The sequence below is a fragment of the Myotis nattereri genome (assembly GCF_964212035.1).
Source record: "Myotis nattereri genome assembly, chromosome: 9".
NCBI lineage: Eukaryota > Metazoa > Chordata > Mammalia > Chiroptera > Vespertilionidae > Myotis > Myotis nattereri.
The window spans coordinates 15,939,303-15,963,596 of record NC_138084.1 but is presented as its reverse complement, the minus strand read 5'-3'; positions in this window follow the sequence as shown (position 1 = coordinate 15,963,596).

Here is a 24,294-nt window from a genome sequence, read left to right as displayed (position 1 = left end):
TATATAGGCCAAGGGAGGAGGGGGAGATCCTGAGCCTGGAATCAGGGGCTTGGTTTCAATCCCTTAACAGCAACTTCTGGCCGTGTGACCTTGAGTAATCCCTTTAACCTCTCTGAAGAGCATCTGCATGGAAAGTTGTTAACTTTGTCAGGGAGGTAGTAAATGCCCACTCAAAAAAACAATGATTTTTTTTCTTTTGGCCAAACCAGCCATTATCTTTGTGGCCCACAGCCTGGCACAGGCCTTGCATGGAGCCAGTGCTCTAAAAACAACTGGCTGTTGCCCACGGGGCTGGGACTTCACCGCCTTCAGGCCAACAGTGTGAACTTGGCTCTGTTTCACCTGGAGGTGGGAATTTGAGAATGGTTCTGCTCCGGTGCATGCACAGCGCCTGTATTAGTGGGTGCGTCGCTGACAAATGCCGGATGCACAGGATGCACAATGCAACTTTGCCCAAATCAGGCGACTGCTCCTGCCAGCGCATCGACTTGAGAAACGAGTTTCGATTTCCAGCGGCCTGTGATGTATGGGCGGCTCGGTTGGGCGGGCAGGTGCTGCAGCCAGAAGCTCCCAAGCTCCATGCTTCGGGTGCATCCCCGCTGGCTCGGTGGGGCCCAGCGCTTCACCCAAGGGCTCTGGGAGAGACGACGATTGGAGGACAATCCCAGGGTTTCCTGTGATGGCTGTTGGGAGACGGGGTGTCATGACGGAAAGCAGCCGGAGGATCCTCCTGGGACTTGGAGGGAGCTGGGCTCACCCCTGGAGACCAGGGCAGCTTGCTCTGGCTGGGGCAGATCCTTCCATGGACTTTAGGGTTGTCATATTCAGCAAGTAAAGATATAGAATGCCCAGTTCAACTGGAATTTGAGATAAATAAAACATAACTTTTAAATATAAGCATATTCCAAAGCGTGAATGAGACCTATTTATATGAAAAAGAAGTTCTCCGTGTATCTGAAATTAAAATTAATGCTGGCATCTTGCATTTATCTGGTAGCTCTATCTAGTCCCCACTGTGTTCTCTTCTGTACAGCGGGGACAGCCTGCTTCCCTCGCAGGGTTTCTGTGGGGATGGACAACATTGTGTGGACGGGTGACAGACGGTAGTGGCTCAGGCTGTGAGCGCTAGAGCCAAACTGCTTGAGTCTTACTCATGACACTGCCAGGTGACCCTGGGCATGTGCCTCAGCTTCCTCATCTATAAAAAAAAAAGATAAGATAATAATACTTTCCCCAAAGAGTTATGGGCAGGACTAAGTAATATAATGCAAACATAAATGCTTATTGTAGTGCCTGGCACATAGTAAGAGATATATAAGATTAGGTATTGTTGCATCATCACCATCGTTTCATTACTCAGTGGCCTCTTAAGGCGGTTACCTTTTTATCAGCCGTTCTCACTCTAGTATGAATTATGTGATAGAACATTTCCCAATAGATTAGTCATGAGCACAAGCTTGAGGAGGAGAGGTCAGGAGAGAGAATGAGGGCACAGTGTCCAGAAGGAAAGGGCACTGAAGGCTATTGCCTCCACATCATACCTGGCTCTTTGGAGAAGAAGCTCAGTCTAGCCCAAGAGTCAGAGAACCTGATTCTGCTGTGTGATCCCTGGCTCTCTTGACACCCAACATCCCGAAGACCTGGCATAATGAGCAGAGATGGAAGTGGCTGCCCTGGCTCCGGAGCTCAAAGACGACACGCCGAAAACCAAACTCCCGGTGATCCCCATCCCAAACCTGTTCCTCCAACTGCTGCCTTCTTCTCAGGCGAAGGCAAGTCTACTCTTCCAGGTGCTCAAGCCTAAAACCTCAGCCTCCGTTGACTCTGCTCTTCCTTCCCTACTCTACACCCATGCCCATCGGGAAGTCCTGGGGCTCTACATCGACCCAGCATCTGACCACTTCTCCCACCTCCACTGGTGGGGAGCCACCTGGAGCACTGCAGGGGTCTCCTCGCTGGTCCTCTCTGCTCCTAAGGTTTGACGTCCCACCTCTTCCTGGAAGACTTCCTTGACCATCAAGCACAGGGCGGGGCTGAATTCCTACTCAGAAAATGCATTAGGATGAAGCGTGCCTCTTGGGGGGGAGGATCAGGGAGTCTGTTGGGGAGGGACCTGGGTTCTAGGAGGCAGTGAATGGAGACAAGCCACCAGCCTCTCGGAGTAACTTCTCCATGAAGAAACCATTTTGCAAAGCACGTTAAGCTGGTGCCAGATCTCTGTCAGTGGCATTTAATTTATTAGTGTCTGTAGGGCAGGGGCCTTCTTAGGGAGCAGTAGACAGACTGTGCACTGGCAGTGGGGGGTGGGGCTGCCTCTCTTGGGGTTTAGGCAGCAAGACACCTCCCGCCCCTGCTTTCTCCGCGGTTTATGACCACAGTATCCACATACATGCTAGAATCTTGGCGAGAAGGGCTGGGGCTGATTTTAATATAAATGAATCTCTCCTCCTTCCTCTCCAGCAGCCCGAACTGCTCTAAAAGGATAATTAATTGGAATGAAAACACGGCTCTGGCTCCTCTCAGAGAATTCACAATTCTCTTCCTCTGGCACCCCGCCCCCTTCCCACCTCCTTCAGGCTCCCTGCAAACTCCTTCAGCGTGTTAGCTGCAAAGGGATGGTGGTCCTAGCTGGCTGTCCCCCTTGGGGAGAGGCCGTGGCATGGAGGGTGGCCACAGACAGGTCAAGGTCAGGAGAAGGAGGCCAGCCATGGTGGTGGTGGGGGAGCTGCCTGCTCCATCCATAGGGCAAGATCCATGGGCACTGGGTGGCCCTTCCTGAAAGGTACAGAGGCATCTTCCCTGGCTCAACCTACCTTTCTCCCCACACCTACCCCCACTTCTGTTCTTCAGGGTTAGTCTAATGGCAAAGTTGGGGCATGGATACTAAACGACCACCATCGTAACTAAGCCTTATCAAGTGTTTTTCTAAGAACTTTATATGAATATTGAATCTTCGTGGTTCATTTGACAAAGAAAGCATTTGAGGCACAGAGAAGTTAAGTCACTCCCTCAATGTCACACAGCTAGTGAGTGATTGAACCAGACTCAAGCTGAGCACACAGCTCTGGAGCCTTCCCTGTGCCCTTGCCCCTGGATAGGACGTAGAGGAAACACTGAGCTTACACACCAAGTTCCGACCCATCCATCAACCAGTCCCTCCCTCCCAATAATTACCTCGACCCCACCCCCCGCCTTGGCCCTCTCTCTGCTGCTATTTCATGCACAGGCACATCCCCTTTCTCCTGCTTTTCCTTCCCCCTCAAATGGCCCGATCACAGCTGATCATCTCAGTTGTCCTCTGAGGATACAAAGGAGACTTTGCGTTCTGATATGAAATGAGACAATAAAGAACAAGAGTGCCAGCCTCAAAAGCCCTTGAGAAATCCCAGAAGCCCCCTTCAGACTCACAACCACAGACTGCACTCACCTCCTCGGCCCCTCGCTAACACAACCGGCTCTCCTCCAGGCGTGGAAATCCTTCTCCACTCACTTCATGGTGGACGTTACTGGCTTTCTACAGAGTTCAAAGATTAGTTTTGAGAAAGTATCTCACACTATGTTCTCCAGGACAGAAAGACAGCTCTCTGATAGACCAAAGAGGTTTCTGGGCGATAGCCTGGGAACCAATCAGCCTTTACAAATATTATTTCTATGGTAAATGCCCACTGGGGCCCAGAAACCTGGCTCACTCACTGACTGGGTTGGACATGGCTGATGTACTTAGTTTCTTGCAATCTCAAAATGCCTTTGGCATTGGAGGGCTGGGCTGGTTGGAGGAAAGAAAGGCCCTTCCTGCCCTTGGCCTTTCTCACTTCAGCTCTAAATATGTTAAAATGCAGCCCCCAACCTCTTCATCCCATAATGTACTTTATAATGCCGGTATATTATTCAGGGGGAGGAGAGAGGAGAAGGAGGAAGAAGACAGCCAGATATGTTGGAGAGAAGGGGAAATGGTAGTTGTCAGCCCTGCTAGTTTGCTAGGGTTGCCATAGCAAATACCACACACTAGGAGGCTTAAACAACAGACATTTATTTTCTGTTAGCTCTGGAGGCTAGAAGTCCAAGATCAAGGTGTGGACAGGGTTCGTTCCTGCTGAGGTCTCTCTCCTTGACTTGCAGATGGCCGCTTTCTTGCTGTGTCCTCACATGGTCTTTCTGGATTCTAATCTCCTCATTTATAAAGACATCAGTTATATAGGATGAGGGCCTATCTTAATGACCTAATTTAAGTTAATGACCTCTTTAAAGACCCCCTATCTCTAAATACAGTCACATTCTGAGGTCCTGGGGGTAGGACTTCAACATATAGTTTTAGGGAATACAGTTCAGCTTGTATCAGTAGCCGTTTGCCCATGTGGAATTTCAAGCACCCAGTGCGGCCTGGTGGGGGATGTTTGAGTTAGATGTGAGGTGGCCCCCAAGACACAACGGAAGGTGCAAGGACCAGTTGCTGCTCTCCCACCCTTCATAGCTGTTTGTTTTGGATTTTAGAGCAATGAAGTTTAGAGAGAGACTGATTCAGCTCATGACATCTGTAGAAAGTTGATTGACATCAAGATGGTGCCAGCATCTTGGGATCAGGCCAGAAGTATTTCAAATCTAATGCAAAAGAGTGTTTGTGTGTGTGTGTGTGTGTGTGTGTGTGTGTTTAATAAACTAAAGTTTAGATTGAAGTAAAAAAACAAAAGCAAAAACAAACCCTCTCCCAATACAAGACCTCCAGTACCACTTCCATCCCCACCTTGAAGATGTTTGCCTATTGGGTCTCACCTATAGTCTTATCTCCCTCTGGTAACTGGGTTCTGTATCCGGAAACATTTCTGGGTGTATCTGGGGTTGACTTGACATCTTGAAAACAAGGATACTGCTTAGGTTATTTTCTATCAGTTGAGCATAAGAAACTCCAAATGCCAGTTAAGACAGGAGCCCACCAGAGCCTTGAATGGAAGAGCCCAAGCTTTGGGGGCTGGATGATCTGGGTCCGTATCCTGGCTGTCTGGCCCCAGGCAAGTCACCTAACACATTTGGAGCCTCAGTTTTCACATCTGTAAAATGGGGATAAGACCCCAAAATGACAATCTGCAGAGCACAGAACCTAGTGACTGGCACATAACAGGTGCTTGGTGCCAGCTCCTTCTCTGTTTTTCTTTCCTCCAGGCAAGGTGACTGTCACACCTCTTCTTTTCTGCATGGTCATATAATAGGACAAAATAGGCCTGAGAATGTGGTATAATTAGAGAGTCCCCTCCTCCCCGCCCCCACCTGTAAATGAGTGGGGCTGGATATGGTGATATCTGAGCTATTTATCATCTTTGACTTTCATGAATGTTAAACTCTATTGGGACCATGGGATCTTGACCTTGGAAATTCAGTTTGGGGCCAGTTGGGACTCAACTCATCCTGATGATGAAAGGCTGGCCTGGATCCCTAGGGGACAGCTCCAGGTCACACAGGCCTGCCTCCCATCCCCTATCGTGAGAGCAGGGTGGGTGAGGCGGCACTGAGACAGAGCTAGAGGGTGTTGCTATAATTAAAACACCTTGTCTTGCATTGATTCCACACTGACACTTTTCTACAGAGTCAGGCTGACACCCATGACTTATAAGAATGCTTTGTCAAAATAAGTTTTTTCATTAAAAAGAGAAAGATTCTTGCCAAAGCGGCAGAGCCCAATATACCAGGTCTCTCCAAGGGAGAACTGGCTTGGAACAAGCTCCAAGCAGGGAATCTATGTGTTGGTCCTTAGAGGCCTGGGGCTGGGGTGGACCTGGGCTCTGAGGGGTTCTTGGCTCCAAGTCTGGTGCTCCAAGGTCAAGGTCTCACACCCCTCTGTGAAGTGTGGAGCTTGGGGCTCCTGTCCAACCCAGAGGGGAAGAGGGACTCACCCAAGGTCTCGCTGCCTCTGGGAGGGCAGGGCTGGGGCACCTCATTCATGTGAGGCACCGTAGGATGGAAGAGGCAATGGGTTTGGTGGTGCTCCTCTCTTAGACTCAGTTTTCCTATTTGAAAAATAGGGATAATAGTGCCTAAGATGGGGTTTGTTTTGGGGATTAGATGAGATGCTTAATGGAAAGGTCTAATGAGGATAATAATGCCTTTTGTGCCGTTCTCACCGGGTACTGTAAGGATGATTGAGGAGCCTTCCTCTCAGCAATAAAAACCACACACCACCAGACAAGAGTAACGGGAGGAATTGGGGTTTGCAGAGGGCTTGTTAAGAGGCAAACAATATTACTTCCATTTTATAGAAGAGACAAGACACAAAAAGGTTGAATAGCTTGTCCGAGGTTGCACAGCCTGAGCAGCCTGTTCCAATCTCTGTGCGCTCGACCAGTGTGCCACACTACCACTCCGGAAGGATGGTGAGCATTTATGATGGTGGCCCAGACGATCGTAGGCCGTCTGAACAATGCGCATGTCTTAACGACTCAGCTCTATGAGGAGGTCCTATTCGCAAATAGGGTGCCAGGGCCCATGTGCAGCTGGCTGTTTGTTCTCCTTCCCCAGTGAGAATGTGGCGCTTCCAGGGAGCTGTCTGGGTAGAGGAGCCACGCTCTGAGCCTCAGGATGGCAGATTTATCCCTCCTTGTGTGTTGACCTTTCTGTCCAACTGCTTATCAACCAGCTTTGCTCTCCTGAGTCCTGGGGGAATCAGGCTGGAAACCAAAATGGTGGTTCTCCCACAGTTGTGATGGAACCTGTGATGAAATGGTGTGTCTCTTCTCCTGGGAAGTCTCCAGGACCCTGGTCTCTGGGCCACACAGCCCGGAGGCTTCTGAGTTGCCTTCCCAGTGCCTTATGAAAGGGCTCTGGGGGGCAGCCTGAGCACCTGGGGGTGACATCCCAGACAGAATTCAGGATGAGTCCATGTAAGGGTCCAACAGGCTACAGGCTGAGCTGGGGGCAGAGAGGAGCAGACAGTATCCTTAGTCTCCACTGCAGCCATAGTACAGGACTAAGGGGAAGGCACATGGAACTCTAGCAACCCCAGAGAGCACTGGCTCCAAGCCTCTCACCTTTCAGAGATGGAAACTTCCGTCCAGAGAGGGGAGGGAAGTTGGCCAAAGTTGCACAGCAAGTTGGTTGCAAAGTTGAGACTAGATCTTTAAAAATCCTCTTGGCTGCACCTTTGCACCCCCACACTCCACTCCAATAATTAACTGCAAGTAGAACAGTAGCCTGGAGCCAGAGGAAGGAGGATTGTTCTTATCTGTGGGCTCTACCTTCCCTCCATGGCCTCTATTATTTAGCATTTCACTGCCTGAACAGCCAGGGCTCTGGGCCTGGGAGACTGACCCCAAACCCCTTCAGAGAGGCCTTAATCAGGAATCAGCTTTATGGGGGCATACAAGCCATTTCCCTTTAAAAACAGCATGCAAACAAATGGCACCTGGACCCCTGCTCACTGCCTTCCCTGTGCCAAGTGACCCAGCCAGAAATGACTGAGTTAGAGGTGTTTCTTAAAGCAAGAGAGACCACAATCCAGAGAGGGAGGGCTGGCTGAGGAACGAGCTTTAATCGGGCAATTACTATGGAGCAGGCATGTACTGAGAGTTCTATATGAATATTCTTGTTTAAATCTCATATGAGCAGTGTGAGGCAGTGAATTAAAATATGTAATTTAATTCACATATTATGGACGAGACTACTGAGGCTCAGAGAGAGGACTTTATTTGCCCTCGGATTCACAGGTAGTAGGCACCAGAGTCAGGATTCACACTCTGAAGATTTGCATCACACCAAGTGGCTCTGCAAGGGGTACAAAGAGTGTAGGAGAATTCCAAGAAGCCGGAGCCTAAGAGGAGGAAGAGGGGCACAAGAACCTTAGAGAATCAGCCACTCCCTTTTCACCGGGCGGGGGGGGGGGTGCAATGTTTATCTTAGTGAGCTCATGGGCCTAAATGAACAGATGGGGACACCCAGGCTCAGAGAGGCCTAGATGCCAGCTCAAGGTAACACTGTGCTTGGGCAGAGTTAGAATTAACTCAGAGTTCTCCTAGTTTCCTGGCTCAAAGGAGCTGTCCCTGGTGCTGACCCAGATCACACTCCAGCTTGACTTGGCCTCTTCTCTGGCCTGGATTCTTGCCCTAAAGGGCCCTTAAGAGCCTCTTTTGGAAAAGGAAGACAAAGTCCTGAGACAGCAAGTCACCTGTCCAAGGCCACAGAGCAGATCTCTTTTCCATTAGAGTTGCCTTATCAATTTGCCTGTGAACTTTGCATTTCCAGGGTGATATCTGAACTTGTCTCCTGGGTTCACCTCAAATGCTGTTTGAGACCAGACTTTAAGCTTGTCTTGGTCACTCACCCTGCCAAAGCAATAGAAAGAAGTATTTTACAAGTGTGTGGTACTTGCTAATTATCAAGGTCTTTCATTTTTAGTTTTTAAAGTAGCCTTTTGAGCAAGACAGATAGAATGCAGTGATGAAATAGAGGCGATTCAGGGAAATTGAGTGACTTTCCTAAGGTCACCCAACTGAGAATGGTGGAATCAGGACTCTAATATGGCTCTTCTTATCCTGAATCTGGTATCTCCTTATCCTGATGCTCCCTGCATAACTTACAATGTGACTTGTTTGGCCAAGCCTGGCCCTGGAAGAAATTTTATTGGTTTTAGGTCTTTTCTTGACTGTACATACTTCCATCTAAGCCTGTGCCCCCACCCAATTCTGCAGCCTACGTCGTAGGACCTGTTGGGGATCTTGCTACCTGGCATTGGCAAATGCCTTCTCTTCACAGCTATGCCAGGAAGGAAAGGGAGGTAGACCATCATAGCCCATTTTCACCTCCCATTTATCTTGGACGGTGTCAGCTTCAGGGTCACTGGCCAGGAATTCATAGACAAACAGGATGGGATCACAATCTAAACCACAGTATGCTTTAAAGACTGGAGTATGAGCCTGAAGGAACTTAGCTGAGGGCTGATGAAATAAGGCTGTAAAGGCAAATAGAATCAGAATGAAAGAGGACTACCTTTCCCCATTTCATTCAGTGTGGCATTCACTGTCATCAGAGGCCATCATGACCACATACTCTTTCACAGTGTGTGTGGATCCTCTTTTAGGCTGGAAGACTATGAAGATATCTGCTATGCGGTTGTAGCATATAGATTGACTCTCATTCTTGGGACCCACCAGGTTACACAGATGTCTCTGCTTTTAATACTCTGCTCTTCTTCATTAAGGAGTATCACTTCCCAGAGTGGGGTTAGTGGAAATTTCCTATAGCCACTGTGCTAATGAGTGTGTGTATGCATGTGGCTGAGAGTATACCAGCCCACCATTTCTCTCTTTCTTTTATCTCCTTCTTCTCTTACCCTTTCCCATACCAGCTCTTCATGCAGGCAGAGGTGGGTGAGTGCCAAGTGACCTAGGGTCCCGGGGGATGGTGGTGAGGGCTGGAGAGGGGAGAAAGGAGCTGGGAGTGAGGAATTTCAGTGTGACTTTCTCATGCAATTAGGTAATGAAAGGAAGAGCTGCGTCTCCCCTCCTTGTCCCTCACTCCACCCTTTATCTGTAATAAGCTCTCTTTCCCGGACTGTCACAGAGGAGGAGGAGAAGGCAGAAAATTATTCTTGTTCTGCTCCTAGAAAACTTTAAAATGCTATCACCATGGAAACAGCTCTTGAGCAGTCATGGAGCATGCTTGTGGGAGAGGGTGAGGCAAAGGGAGGGGAGAGAAGGAGGGTTGTAGGATGATGTTGATATGAGATGCTCACAGGGGTCTCCCTACCACCTCCGCTCTGTTAGTTCTTTTGGTTTAGTTGATATATGGCAAAACCAGGCTATGTGGGCTGAGAACTTTCCCTTTGAGGATAGTGGGCACAGAACCATCCCTGGACCAAGGGGTCTGGAGTCACTGGGAATCCATTCACCTTCCCTACAACAAGCCCACCATCCTCACTGAGCATTGACTGTGTGTGTGTGAGGGCTCTGTGTGTGTGAGAGAAAGAGGGTGGGGAGAGGTAAGAGAGAAAATATGAGCCCTGCCCTCAAAGGAATCTTAATTCTCTGAGATTTATTTCTCATTCATGTTACATCGAATCAGTTAGCCTTTGCCAAGTAGCCAACCATTCCAAAAGTTAGTGGCTCAAAACATCACACATTGAACATTCCCCCTGGATTCCATGGGTTGTTGGGGTGGTTCTTTGGGTGTGTGCCAATTCAGGTGGGGCTAGATGGTTGAAGGTGGCCTTACTCACATGCTTGGGACAGTGGGAGCCTTTCTCTGTGTGTCCCTCTTCCTCCAGGAGGCTAGCCCAGACTCACTCACATGGTGGCAGAAAAGTTCGCAGCCACAGAAGGGGGCAAGCGCCAATGTGCAAGCGCTTTCCAAGTGTCCGCTTACATCACACCTTCTAATGTCCATTGGCCAAAGCAAGTCATATGGCCAAGCAGGCTCGAAGGGTGTAGAAATGGACTCCAGCCCTAGATGGGAGAGAAGCAAAGTCATGTGGCCAAGTGCAGTACATACAGGAATGGTAGGAATACTGCAGCCATCCTTACCATCTGCCACAGGCCGTGCATCACGGTCAGCTGGAGGAATCGGCTCCGTGTCTTCCTCCTTCTAGGACCCAGACTGGTCGTGGCTCTATCTTAGTGCTGCCATGGTTACCAGAGCATGAGAAAGGGCATGACCTCTTCAAGTCTCTGTCAAAGGTGACACAGCACTTCTGGTCTCATTTCATTGGCCAAAGCAAATCATATGGCTACCCCCAATTTCAAGGAAGGGGAAGTAGGACCCTACCGCGTGCTTAGAAGGAGAACCACACATTTTAGAGGACAGCACTAATGACCACCACAAGCATCGTTTATTGAGTGCCTACTACATGCCAGGCAATTTAAGAACGTCATCTCAGAGCATTCTGGCATCTTAGGAAGTAGGGATTATTATCTCAGTTTTGCAGTTAATGGAGCAGAGCAGTTGAGGAACCCACCTAAGCTCACACATGTGATAAGAGGCGGAGCCAGGACTCAGACCCAGTGGTCTAACCTCAGAGGTAACGTGCTATCCACAGTGTCATGCCCACCCACTTGCTCCTCAGAGAGAGGGCAGAGGGGGTGCCTCACAGGTGAATCCAGCTTCACACATGCAAGGAGGTGTGTGAGGTGGTATTTACATCATTTGTTCACTTAGTCCTTTGTTCATCTGAGCCATAATGATTTCAATTCCACCATGGACAAAATGAGCACCGGACAAGGCAGACCGGGTCCCTGCCCTCAAGGAGCTTACGGTTTAGAACACCCACAAGCCTCCAGCTTTAGAAAGTGGGGAGTCTCTAAGACTGAGGGGGCTCTTAGAGTCCCCATTCTAGCAGAGGTTCCCCAAGGATCAGAGGAGTTGGGTGGCACCATCCCAGCAAACTGCACTTTATGGAAATCCTGGGGAGATGACAGCCTCATGGTGCATCTTGTAAGTGCTCAGTGAGGAGCAAAGAGTTATGCATTCCACGCTGTGGGCAGAGCCTCTGTTGGCTGCATCTTGCATCTAGAGAAGTTGGTGGGCTCAGGTAGGAGAGGGAGGCTTCTGCAGCTCATGCAGATGAGTTTCCTGAAACTTGAGAGCTGGGGATGGAGGCTGTGGCCTTGCTAAGCCACCATGGTCCTGAGAGCTCCCAGTCTGTGCATCCTGGATGTAGGCTGGGACCCAAAGAACTTTGGGGTTGCCTAGCCTAGCCTTCTCCCTCGGCTCTCATCATGCTTACAGCTCAAAGCTTGGTTGTTGCATGCTTGTCATATGGCCATCCAGCTCCCCCTGGACCCCCTCCAGGGATGAGGAGCTCACTAGCTCCAGCGTCAGTCTGTTCCAAAGTTCTTTCTGATTATTTGGCTACTTTCCCACACAACCCACATGCCACCAGCCACGTGGAGCCAGCACATGCCAGGATGTTGTGCGTCCTGGGTGCAATGACACCCTCATGGGTGTCGGGCTGCTTGTGGGGAGGGGGTGTTATGTGAGCATGCCTAGTCCCAGGCAGATGGGCCTCCCTGGCTCTGCTGGGCTGTCAGTCAGAGATGCTGAAGCCTCAACCCACTCTGGCTCCCAGCAAGTACAACTATTTATAAAAGACGAGGTTTGCCAGGGAACAGGGAGAGGCTGAGACATCTGCTCCCTCTGTCGGGGTGGCTGGCACTCACCAGCCACCTCCAGGCCTTGCTATCCTGCTTGGAGGTGCCCCAGAGCCCCCAGAGCCACCAGCTCCCAGTGAGCTCCTCCAGCACATCTCTCTGCCCTGTACATGCCCCCAAATGGGCATCTCAGGGCTGGGGCTGGGGTGAGGCTGATGCCATCACAAGCCAAGGAATGCCAAGGGATACCAGGAACTGGAAGAGGCAAGGAAGGATTCTCTCCCAGAGCCCTTATAGGACCAGATTTGGGCTTCTGACCCCCAGAACTGTGAGAGAATACATTCCTGGTGGCGATTTAGTGCAGCAGACCTAGGACAGGAATGCAGGGGGCGATGGGCAGGAAGTTGGCTAGAAGCTGGCCTGGTGGTGGGCCCTGGGGTGAGCATGCCACCCTTCCTGCCCTAAGAAGCTGGGCTTGTAGGGCCAGCCTTAGGCTAAGAAAGGAGAGGAGAGGGTGCTAGATGCCTAGCTGGCTCCCTACATATTACTGCAGGCCTGTTATTGGTTGCGCTGACCTTCCCGGACACTCAGATCTCCCTTCGGGAAGGCTAGGAGGGGAGGGGATGGCTGCAGTCACATTATTTTTGCACCCAAATTGAAATTAAAGATCATTTTCACTCCAGATGTTGGAAATGCCTGGGTTCATTACTTCCCAGGATTTTGTCCATGCTCTCATTCTAGATTCAATTAGAGCAATTTAAGGTAATTAATTACATTTTTATTTGATTAATAAAGATAGAGATTCAGCTAAGTTGTTGTGAAAGAGAAGCCATATCAGGATTTGCTAACAAAGGGTTGGGGAGAGACTCCTTCCTACCTCTGGCTCTGTGCCTCCCCCCCCCCCAGTCACCCAACATATTGTGCGTGGATCCCCTACCACACTGGCTTGGAACGAGGATCCAGAGCTTCCAGGTGAAGGCCTTGTGTGTGGTTGTGTTTTAGAAGGAGCCAGAAAGCTGAGGTGGCTGGACCAGTGCCGTCCAGAAGGGAGAGGTAGGAAATGAGGAAGAAGTGATTAAGGCATTGCTTTACCTGGAGTGGGGGGGGGGTGCTGAGTAGGGGCCAGAGGGCTTGGAGCCAACTGGCAAGAAGCTGCATAGGCACAGAAGCTGGGGGCTGGGGGAGTGACAGGAAGCCAAGGGCCACACTGCAGGCAGAGGGCAGGGAGCGGGAAGGGATGTCTAGCCAAAGCTAGGAGCTGTCCAGCAGCGGCTGGAAGCAGATAACAGGTGTCAGCATTGGCAGTGGGTCAAACCAGGAAGCAAAGGTCAGGCCAGCCTGGGGAGTCCGCGTGGGCCAAGGTTTAAAATTCAAAGGGTTTCCAAGGATGACACAAATCCCAGAAACGCCACAAAATTCAGACCAGTGTGTTCGATGACATTTTCAAAACGGAAATAAACACTGTAAAAACAAATGCAGACGTTCTTTAATATAGGAAGACCTTCTACAAATTAATAAGAAAAAGAAAAACATGAGAAAGGTCAGAAAAGTTTTAGCGAAGGAACTTCCGATGTTTCTTAAATATATTCAGAGTTGCTCATTCTCTCCCTTAATAACAAAAATGCAAATTAAAGGTAAGCAGAGACAGCATTTTTATCCATCAGATGGAACAAGGTTGAAAAATACAACATACTGAATTGAAATTGGTGTAGCAAAATAGGACTCAGACAATGCTGGTATCACCTCCAGGGAGGGCAATGTGACATCACCGATCAAAATTGTAAACACACATATTCTTTGACCTAGAGATTCAGCTTCTTGGGTGTATGCTATGGAGAACACGCCGAGTTGTTGCAGCGCCCTGATAGCTTGATGGGAAATGGTAGAACCCCCCCCCCCCCCCAGCAGGCTGGCAAATAAACGGTGGACTTGCCAGGGGGTGGAAGACTATGTAACTATGAAAAAGAAAGAAGCAGCTCTCCACGTGCTCATGAGGGAAGCTCACCAAGACAGACTATTGGGAAAAGAAAGCAAGGCCCAGAACAACGTGGACAGGATGCTGCCGTTTCTGCAAAGGGGAGACGCGTAAGTACGTGTGCATGTATTTTCGCTGGCAAAGGCGCGGACTATCCCTGGGCCACTGGATCACTAGAGTCTGGGAGCGGTGTCGGCCCTCTGGGGAGGGGAACCAGACAGGAAGGGGAGGGACTTACTTACCTCTGTGTTTACCCTTTTATGCTTTAGAATTTTGTATCAAGTATGTGTGTTTTGTATTTAAAAGAATAGATAAAATCACAATTTAAAAAATCTAACCCAGGCAGGCACTGGCACGGAGGGATGTGACAAAGCCAGGGTAGGAGCTGCTGGGAGAGGTCAAGGCCGAGGTGGCACACACAGTGCAACAGAAAGACCCTGAGCCAGGAGACGGGTTCCAGGGCCAGCCCTGTGCTCGCTGTCCGTTGTAATCCGGGCAGAGTCCTTCTCTCTGGCTCTTAATTGCCTCATCTGAAAAATCAGGCCGTCTGGGCCAAATGGTTTCTAATGGGCCCTTTGCGCTTTGAAGAACGAAGCTTATGGGTTTCATCCAGGACTTGGAGGCGCTCTGGGGCAGGAGGAGCCAGATGGACAGGCGGGCCACCATGTCCCCTCGTCCCCTCAGCCTACGTGACATTTGTGGTTTACAAGAAGCCCTCACAGCACTTTCTCACGTAGGCCTCACAGCCACCTCTGAGATACATGACGGTCCCCCTATTTTCCAGATGTGAAACGGGCTCAGAGATGAAGAACCTGCCCCAAGTCCCACACCTAGCAGTGGGGCGGGTGGGATTCAGATCTAGGTCCGAATGACTTCAAGGCATCTTCTTTCTTGCATGCCACAGCTGTCTCTTCCATGTTTCCCCCCCATTTTTTGGTGGGATGGAGGGCAGACTCATCACGCCCACCTCTGGGAAGCAGACCTCATCTCTAGAACCTTGCTCTGTAGATGCTCGGGCAAGGGGAGGCCTTTCGCTGGACTCTGCAGTGGCCATTTCCAACCCCACTGCCTTATAATCACACCCGAGGGCTTGAGGACTGACTTGCCGTCCTCTTACTCCAAGCCCATCCTTCTTCCTCCCGGGAATATTATGGAGACCTCAGGGCTCCGACACTGGCTTGGCCTGGAGGAACCAGCCATGCCCTGCTCTCTCACTCCTCGGTGGGTGAAAGGGTCTGAGTCTGTCTAGGAAGCCATTTCTCCCTGTCCACAGCCTGCCCGTTCCCTCTGTGACCTTAGACACCATCCTTTCCCATCACCTGCTGTAGCCAAGACAACCGACAGCTCCTACTGGGCAGTGAGGGGAGGATCGGGGGGCAGGCAGGGGCCGGTCCATCAGTCACAGCTCCCTGGCTGAGGAGCCACCTGTTCTGTCTGAGAATTTCATGGTGGTGGGGGGAGAAAATCAAGCCTTTTATGAAATATAAGGAGGCATGTGGGGGACCTTAGAGGCACTGGAGAAGAGGCTGTTTCATAAACCAGTGCCCCAGGCTCTAGCTCAGTCGTGTGCAGACTACGGCCCGGGGGCCGGATCCGGCCCGTTTGAAATGAATAAAACTAAAAAAAAAAAAAAAAAGACCGTACCCTTTTATGTAATGATGTTTACTTTGAATTTATATTAGTTCACACAAACACTCCATCCATGCTTTTGTTCCGGCCCTCCGGTCCAGCTTAAGAACCCATTGTGGCCCTCGAGTCAAAAAGTTTGCCCACCCCTGCTCTAGCTGTTCCAGCTTTCATGGAGCAATGGGGACAGCATGAACGTGAAATCAGAAGAACTGGGCTGGACGACTTCTTCCAGCTCTGACTAGCTGTGTGACCTTAGATAGGTTCCTTGCCATCTCGGAGCTTCTGTTTTGATTGGTTCATGGACTCACTAAGGGCTTGCAATGAAAATAAATGTACTTTGCAAGCACTCGAGTGTTAGTGGTGAAGAGCATTTGCTCTATGGCCAGAAAGGTTGGGTTTGAATCCCAGCCCTGCTTTGTGACCTTGGCCTAATGACTTCACCTCTGTGTCAGGTGCTTTTGCTAGGCAACAAACATCCCACAACTCAGTGGTTCAATGCAACAACTACTTCTTTAGCTCATGATCTGGGGGAGTGGTCAGCAGTTTCAGTTGGCATCAGCTGAGTGGTCCTTCTGTTCCGGGCAGGGCATGGCCCAGCTTGGCTGGGCTCACTCATGTGTCTGCTGTCAATGGGCAGATCCCTGAGGTCTGGCTGGTTAATTTGGCCTCATCTGGGATGACTGACTGGAACTACTGCGGTCTCTCAGTCTCTAGCAGGCGAGCCTGGGCTGTTTACAGGGTGGTTAAAGGGCTTTGGAGGCAGCAAGAGAGCCAGCCCGGGTGCAGGCACCCCTCGGTTCTCTGTGGGCATTATGCTTGCTTCTGTCTTATTGGCCAAAGCAAGTCACATGGCCAAGCCCTGAGCCAGCGTGGGAGGGCACCTTCCAAGGCACGAACAGATTGGGGGCCATTTGTGATCTGTCATTGCCTCACTGGGCCTCAGTGTCCTCATCTGTGAAATGGGCATAATCTGTACCTTCCTCTAGGGGCTGTTGGGAGGAAGTGAAATGAGCACATGCATGTAAAATGCACTGCAGGTTCAGCACCGGGGACGAGTGGGCAATCCATAAGGGGAACTGTTGTTCGTTTGTTATTAGCAGTGGTCGAGAGAGAGAGAGAGAGAGAGAGAGAGAGAGAGAGAGAGAGAGAATTAAAACCCCAAACAGGAGGCTCTGGGGTAGTGGATGGGGCATAGCCCTTGGATGACAGCTGTGGGCCTATATTTCCACTCGGAAATGGGTGGTGCCAGGGAAAGTGGTCCTCCGGGGGGCCCCTTCCCTCAATACTCGGGCTGCAGGGCAAGGGATGCCCAGCTCCTGGTGCAGATCTGGGCTTTGTGTCCCTCCACAGCTGGTCCTGGGGTCTCGGAGGAAACCACAGGAATAATCTGCTCCCCCCACTTCCCTTCACTCCCTACCCCTGGGCTCAGGCACTTCTGGACGGAGAAGAAAGTGGTCTGCGCATGTGCTCACCTGAAGTGTTTGGTTCTGGGAGGGACTTCAAGCAGCTGTTGAACTGGGCTTCGAAACCTTCTCCCCATCAAAGCTCACGCGGCTCATCAGGTAACCTTATGCACTGTGCTCTCTGCAGTACCTAAGGGACCTTGGTGATCTGTGCAGGCCATCCAGAAGGGAGGGAAGGGGATGCTGACTTTATTAGATTTTTTAAAATTTTGAAAACTGCCTTCACAGACCCCAGCTTGGCAAGCATAGGTCTGGTTCAGCCTCCTCATATCCATAGTTTTAGGGGTCCTTTATGAGCTCACCCAGAGAGCCCGAGGAAGGTGAATGGCCATTTCTTCATTCATTTAGTCTTCATTCTTCCCTATGTGTCAGGCCCCTTCCCAGACACTAAGATTCCACAGCAAGCCTAATTAGATGCGGGTCCTGCCCTCATGGAATTTATGGTCTAAGGAAGACAGAGATTAATTGATCACAAGAATAAATGTAAAATTATACGGCCAGATGGTTTTCTCTTGGAATATTAATCTCCCTTCTTTCCCTGGCATTTCCTCTTCCTCTATAGGGCAGCTGGACTCAGAACATTCACTGCTGCAGGGGAGGGGCAGCCAGTGGATGTTCTTGCCTACTGAGTGTAAAAAACTGACGATTGTGTGTGAGTCTGTGTGTGTGGTGGTGGTGGTGGTGGTGGGGGTGGGGGTGGGGGGCGTGGGCAGAGAGGGATGGAGCAACCAAAGATTTGGGAGATGCAGGATGCTCCAGGTCCTCAGATCAGATGACACTGCCTGCTCTCCAGGCTGGGTGAAGGAGGAGTGATGGGGAGGATCATTGCAGGGTGGGCACTGGAGATAGGCCACGTGCTTGCCCTGGCTCCTCCCTGCTCCCCACCCAAATAGGTTTGGAGGACCTGGGAACAGGTAGGACCTCAGGGCAAGGCTTGGGGAGTTAGAAAGCCCCAGGCCACTCCCCTAGCCACTGTAGCCCTGACTGCAGGACGACTCAGAGCAGAGAGTCTTAGGGAGCCCGAGACTCCTGGGGCCTGGCCAGCTCTTCCACCAGCAGCTGGGGCTCACTGGGGGCGGGGCCATCAGTCCTCCCACCACCCCCTGCTGCTGGACCCATGTAATGAGCTCCCAGGTGGGCTGTATACCCTTTGTTTGTGGGGAGGAAAAGGTTCCTTTGAGTTTCACTTTTTTTTGGTGACAGCATATTAGTCACCCTGGCACCTTGAGCTCAACAGCACCTGGCATTGGGCTTGACAACTTGACATGCGTGGGCTGCTGCTGCCCCCTCCTCTGAGTCACCCATGCTCACCTGTGAGAGAGGTGCCTCCATATAGGGCATGGGGGTCCAGTATGGGAAGGGCAGAGGGACCCCTGGCTTGACTCTCTGCCATGGGGTCTCCATTGTCCCCCCAAGCCACTGAGGGCTGGGCCACCCACTGGGGGCCTGCTTCCCAGATGCAGGAGCCCCGAATTCGGAGGCATGGCTAACTCTGCCCACACCCCCGAGCTGGCAATGTGACCTGCACAAGTCATGTTCTCTCTCTGAGGCTGTTTCCTTCGTAAGATCAATGTGGTCCATGAAATAAAGACTGAAAAACCAACCTCCTTATCACAACAGTGCTGTGAGCCAGGCACTGTGTTATCAGCCGGCCTGGATCATCTCCTGGCTTCCTCTCTCATCCCCATGAGGTGGGCATTGCTATTATCCTCATTGAATGGCCGAGGAAACTGAGGCACAGAGAACTGTTAGGGAGGAGAAAATGTCCTTCCATACTTCTAGGTTCTTTGGCTGGTCTAATAGTCAAATGAACACAATTCAGATTTATAGCAGGGAAAAAAATAAATTTAATTACATACGTATGAGGCCTCCATAAGAATAGGAGACCCACAGGCCATCAAGGGAGAAAAAAAAAGGCTCCTATGCCATCTTGAGCTGAGGGGAAGAGGGTAGGGGATCTGGGGTTTCAAAGGGAAGAAAGACAATTCACAAGAAGATGAAAAGGGTAAATGTTTGGTGAGTAGGTGTTCGCCATGCCATGCATAGACAATGGCACACAGAATGGACCATCTCCAGGCTCTGCTGGGCTCCTCCTGTGCTCACCACACCTCGTCCGTATTCCTCGTAGTTATCTCTCGTGATCATTCTCTTGCTGGGACAGGGCCGCTATCTGAGTCCTTTAGGCAATTCAGTGGGAGGTAGAAAGCTCTTTCTGAGTCCTTTGGGCCTTGATTGTCTTTAGCTCAAAGTAGTCCACATGCCAAAGTGGCCCATCCTGGGGAGACTTGTTCTGAACCCCTTGTTCAAGGAAGATGCTGAAGGTCATGTAGTTAGTTAGTCGCTGGCAAAGCTGGGATTCCAGTCCAGGCTGTCAGACATCAGAGCCCCCACTGCGCACCCTCTTCTACACTGTAGGGCACTTACAGAGCTTTGGGTGGAGGTGGGGGCCCAAAGGGCTGCAAAGACCATCTCGTCCTCTCATTGTATAGAGGAGACTAAAGCTCAGTGAGGGGAATGGACTTGTTCAGGATCTCACAGCAGCCGAGAGACCACACCGACCTGTGTAAAACATCAAACACTCCATGCAACCTTTGGACAAATGTATATGAATCCATAAAAAGGGCTTTCTGAGGAGTCAAAACTTCCCCCAAAGGGACACCCTAACTCCGAAAAGTGCTGGTCCTGGGGGAGTCCTGTGGAGAGGAGAGGGGAACATGCTGGCCCTTTGAGGACTCCTCAAAGCTGCCTGGAGCAAAAGGAACCAAATGGGCCGTCACCTCCTTCCCTGTCTGCACTCAGACCCCAGCTCTGTCTGGAGAGGGAAGTGGTCCTGTGAAAACGCCGAACGAGCGCTGGGATGTGGGCACAGGATGCTCACAGCAGCCTGGTATTCAAAAATGAGACATCCAGAGACTCCTAAGCGTCCACAGTGGGGCTTGGTTAATGTAGCGTCATAGAAAGACATTTAGTCTTTGTCCCTGCTTCCTGATACAGAGCTTTGAAATCCCTTGTAATTTCCTGAGTGATGGGGCGATAGGAGACTCTTTTATTCCAATGAGGCAACTCTTGGCAGGCCCCTAAATAGCTTCAGGATGGGCACTGATCACCAGAAGGACCAAGCCTTGACTAGAAGCCTAGAACTTTTGGCTGCACTCCTAACCGCTGTGGAGGGGAGAGGGGCTGGAGATCAAGCTAATCACCAATCATGCCTCTAAAATGAAACCGCCATAAAAAAATCCTATACTATGGGGTTTGGAGAGATTCACAGTCAGTGAAGGGGCCTCTGAATTCTTAGCCAGTGTAGTGAATGTCTTCTAAGACTAAGGACTAAGCCCCCAACCTCAGCATGACCCACCCAGCATGGGGCAGGAAGCAGACCCACCATCATCCACATTCCCTCGGAATTTGCCTCCTTGCAGTGCCCACAGTCTGGCTTAGTCATATATTTATTCAATAAAAATTTACATAGCACCTATTATGTGCCTGCCATGGTTCTAGGTGCTGGAAACACAGTGGTCAACAAAAATAGCAACGTTGTTGTCCTCATCTTTATATTCTTACTAGAGGCCCAGTGCATGAAATTTGTGCGGGAGCGGGGGAGGGGGTGGTTCCTCAGGCTGGCCTGCACCTTCTCCAATCTGGGACCCCTCAGGGGATATCTGACTGCCAGCAGTTGCACATCCCTCTCGCAATCCGGGACCGCTGGCTCCTAACTGCTCATCTGCCTGCCTGACTGATCACCCCTAACCACCTTTGCCTGCTGGCCTGATTGCCCCTAACTTCCCTCCCCTGCCAGCCTGGTCTTGGAAACTACAAACTCAAGATAGCAGTGGAATGCTGTGTCCTCTTATCTGAAACCCTGATTCTCTAAGCCAGTGCCTTAGATGCTCCAGGCAAATGTGGGATGTCCTTTTCTTACTGATATGATGGCACACAGCCACATTTTAGGTAGGCTAGGATTTGGGCTCCTACCCAGGCTGGCACAGGGGATGGGGACACAGCCTGCTGATCTGGTCATTACATGATGGCATAATGGACAATTTGCATATTCCTCTATTATTAGTGTAGATGGCATAAACAGTGAGTAATTGAACAAATATATAGTATAATGTCAAGTAAAAAGTGAAGCCAGAAGAGATAGACAGGGATGAGGAGGTGCTATTTAGGGTGGGCTGGTGAGGGAAGGTCTCTCTCTGAGGAGGGGGTATTAATCAGCCCTGAGAAGGTACCAGCCATGGGGATTCCAGGAAGAGAATTTCAGGACAAGGGAGCAGAAAGTGCAAAGGCCCTGGGGCATGAGTGATACTTGAGGATAAGAAAGAAGGGGCAGTGAAACTAGAAAGAGATGGCAGGGGATATGAGCAACAGCCTTGTAGGCTAAGATAAGGGGAGCTGACTTTTATATTTTCTGAGTGAGATGGGAGCCACCAGAGGGTTTTAAGCAAAGGAGTGACAAGACCTTCTGTTTAACAGGAAGGCCCTGGCTGGGTGGAGGTGGCTGCTGCAGTGACCCAGGGGAGAGAGGATGACAGTTAGAATGCAGGGGTTGAGGTGGGGCAGTGAGAAGAGGTTGGATTCTGGATGTGTTTGGAGTTGCAGCTGAGCACTCCCAACCCCTCCTCCACACTGGCCTCCATCTCCAATAGGGATGAACCTGCGCTCTCCTTCTCTGGGGGAAGGGGTGAGTGGGAGCCAATCTGCCTCCTGGCAGGTGCCTGGGGTAGTCAGGGCAGGACAGCAGCAGCTGCCAAAATAAAATTCCTCCCCAGCGGGTGGGCAGGGGACATTGGGAGGGATGCCAGGCACACAGACTATTTCATTCATGTGATAAATACTTACTGAGCACTTACATGAGAACAGCTGTGAACCAAACAGACGAAACTCCTGACCCATGGAGCACCCATTTGAGTGGAGGGAGAGAGACACTAAAGAAACAAACGAGTGAGCAATATAGTTAGAGGACAGTGAGCAGTATGGAGAAAAATAAGACAGGGAGGTAGGATTGTAGGCACCCCCTCTTCCTCCATCTCCCTTTCCTACTTGACTTCCCTTATTTTATAGCACTTCTGTTTTTCTAATATTCTACATAAATTATTGACTTATTATATTTAAAGTTTACTTCCTGCATGTCCTCCCTCCCCGTTGGAAAGGAGGACCCATGAGGGCAGGGCTCCTTATGAGTTGCCTCACTGCTGTCTCCCTGGAACCTGGAACATGAATGAGTGGATAGGAGTATCTCCCCCGACAAAGCCCTCCTACCCTGAGGCCAGCAGCTCTAGTCCACTCGTCAAGCAAAGGGGCATGATTGGTCTTCTTTACTCTCCACCCAGTCACCCAGGCTGGGTATTGGCAGGTAGACGGGATGGTGTGGCCTGGTTATACTGCACGAGCCAGCCACGGAGTCCTCCTGCAGTGCCGGGGCTGGAGGGACAGAGCCCCCCTCTTCTCCCCTCCCCACCCATTCTCCACTCCACCCTCACAGAGGCTTTTCATTGAGCAACAAGTTTGAGCCAGCATCGTGGGCTTGGGATCCTTGAGGCCCACTGTGCTTGGACTGTTGTGGAATGGTGAGAGGGAAGGTCTCACTCCTCATATTTTGTGTGGAGTGTTTTCAGCTACCTCTGGATAAATACCAATGAGGACGGCCACTGGATCCTAGAGTAAGAATATGTTCAGTTTTGTAAGAAATGCCACACTGTCTTCCAAAGTGACTATACCTTTTCCTTAACAAAATTTTCTTTTAAATAAACCATATGCTGAGCCATGTTATCTCCATGTGGACAGCACTGGTGTCCCTAATTCATTCCTCTGTCTTCTGTGTTTCTGGTAAGTTGACAATTAGTTTTTGAAGCTTGACCAGATTCAAACTTGACTTTTTTTTTTTTTTTTTTTTTTTTTTTTTTAGCAAGACAGCCTCATGGTGCTCTGTGCTTCCATCAGAAGGTACATAATGTCCGTGTGTAACGTCTCCAGTCTGGGGATGTTAGCAGCTGTGGATGTTCAATATCTAGATCCATTAATCCCCGAGGGGCTGCAAAATGGCGAGCTTCTAATCTTATCACCCCTTCCTTATTTATTAGCTGAATACTTCTGAAAAGAGAAGTGTCCCTCATCTATAATTTGGGTACCCAGCAGTACAGTTTGTATGGGAAAGACTTGATTCTTTCTCTCTATTTCCTAACTAATTACCTTGCAACGGAGTGATGCTAACAGTGAACATTTGTAGAGCACTTACAGATCACCAAATGTTTTTATCAGCTCCATCCCATTTAATTATCACAACAACCCTGGGACGGAGACAGGACAGATGGTGTTATTTTTTAAATCTCTTATTTATTTTTTTGCAGATAAAGGAACTACGATCCAGAGAAATTAAGCGGCTTGCCCAAGCTCAGAGAGCTACTAGACTAGAGTAATCATCACCAACATGTACGGATACCTAACAGTGCCAGACGCTGTGCGAATGAACACGTTTGCTTCTCCTGACAAAAGATGGGAAGGGGGCAGTGGTCGTCCCCATTTCACAGATGAGGAAGTCCAAGGCCCAGTGAGGTTTGCTAACTTGCTTGGGGTCAAATGATAATAACAGTGATTATTCTTTCCTGAGCTCTTACTAGTACTGTGTGCCAGGTGCCGTGCTAAGTGCTTAAAACAACATGATACAGCATCCTGTCAGCTGCTATGTGACGGGTTCTCAGCACATGCTAGGCACATTGAGTCTCCATAGCAATCTATGTTAACCACGTGGCACAGTGGGGACTCTGAGGCTCCGAGTGGCTGGGCCACATTCCCCAGGTCCCCTGTATGTGACTGCGCTGTCCCCAGGCAGGGCACACGCAGCAGGGACTGGTGCCTGGGCCTTCTGTACCTGTGTCTGCAGCACCCAGAGTGTCTGAGCCTGAGGAGAGGGCCTTTCTGCCTCCTGCCTCCTCTGCCCTCGGATTACCAACCCATCAGCCAGAGAGAAAGTGCTGTGTTGGGCATTAATTAACAAGGGGAGAGGGAGGTGACAAAAAGGGAAAGAAACCTCATTATCTGGCAAAAGAATTAGTGGTTTCAGTGCCTCCATGATGTCCCCAGAAGTAGCTGGCTCGGCCTCTAATTGCTGCTCTCCACCACTTTTCTTCCAGAACCGGGATATTAAGCCCATTCAGGCGCACGG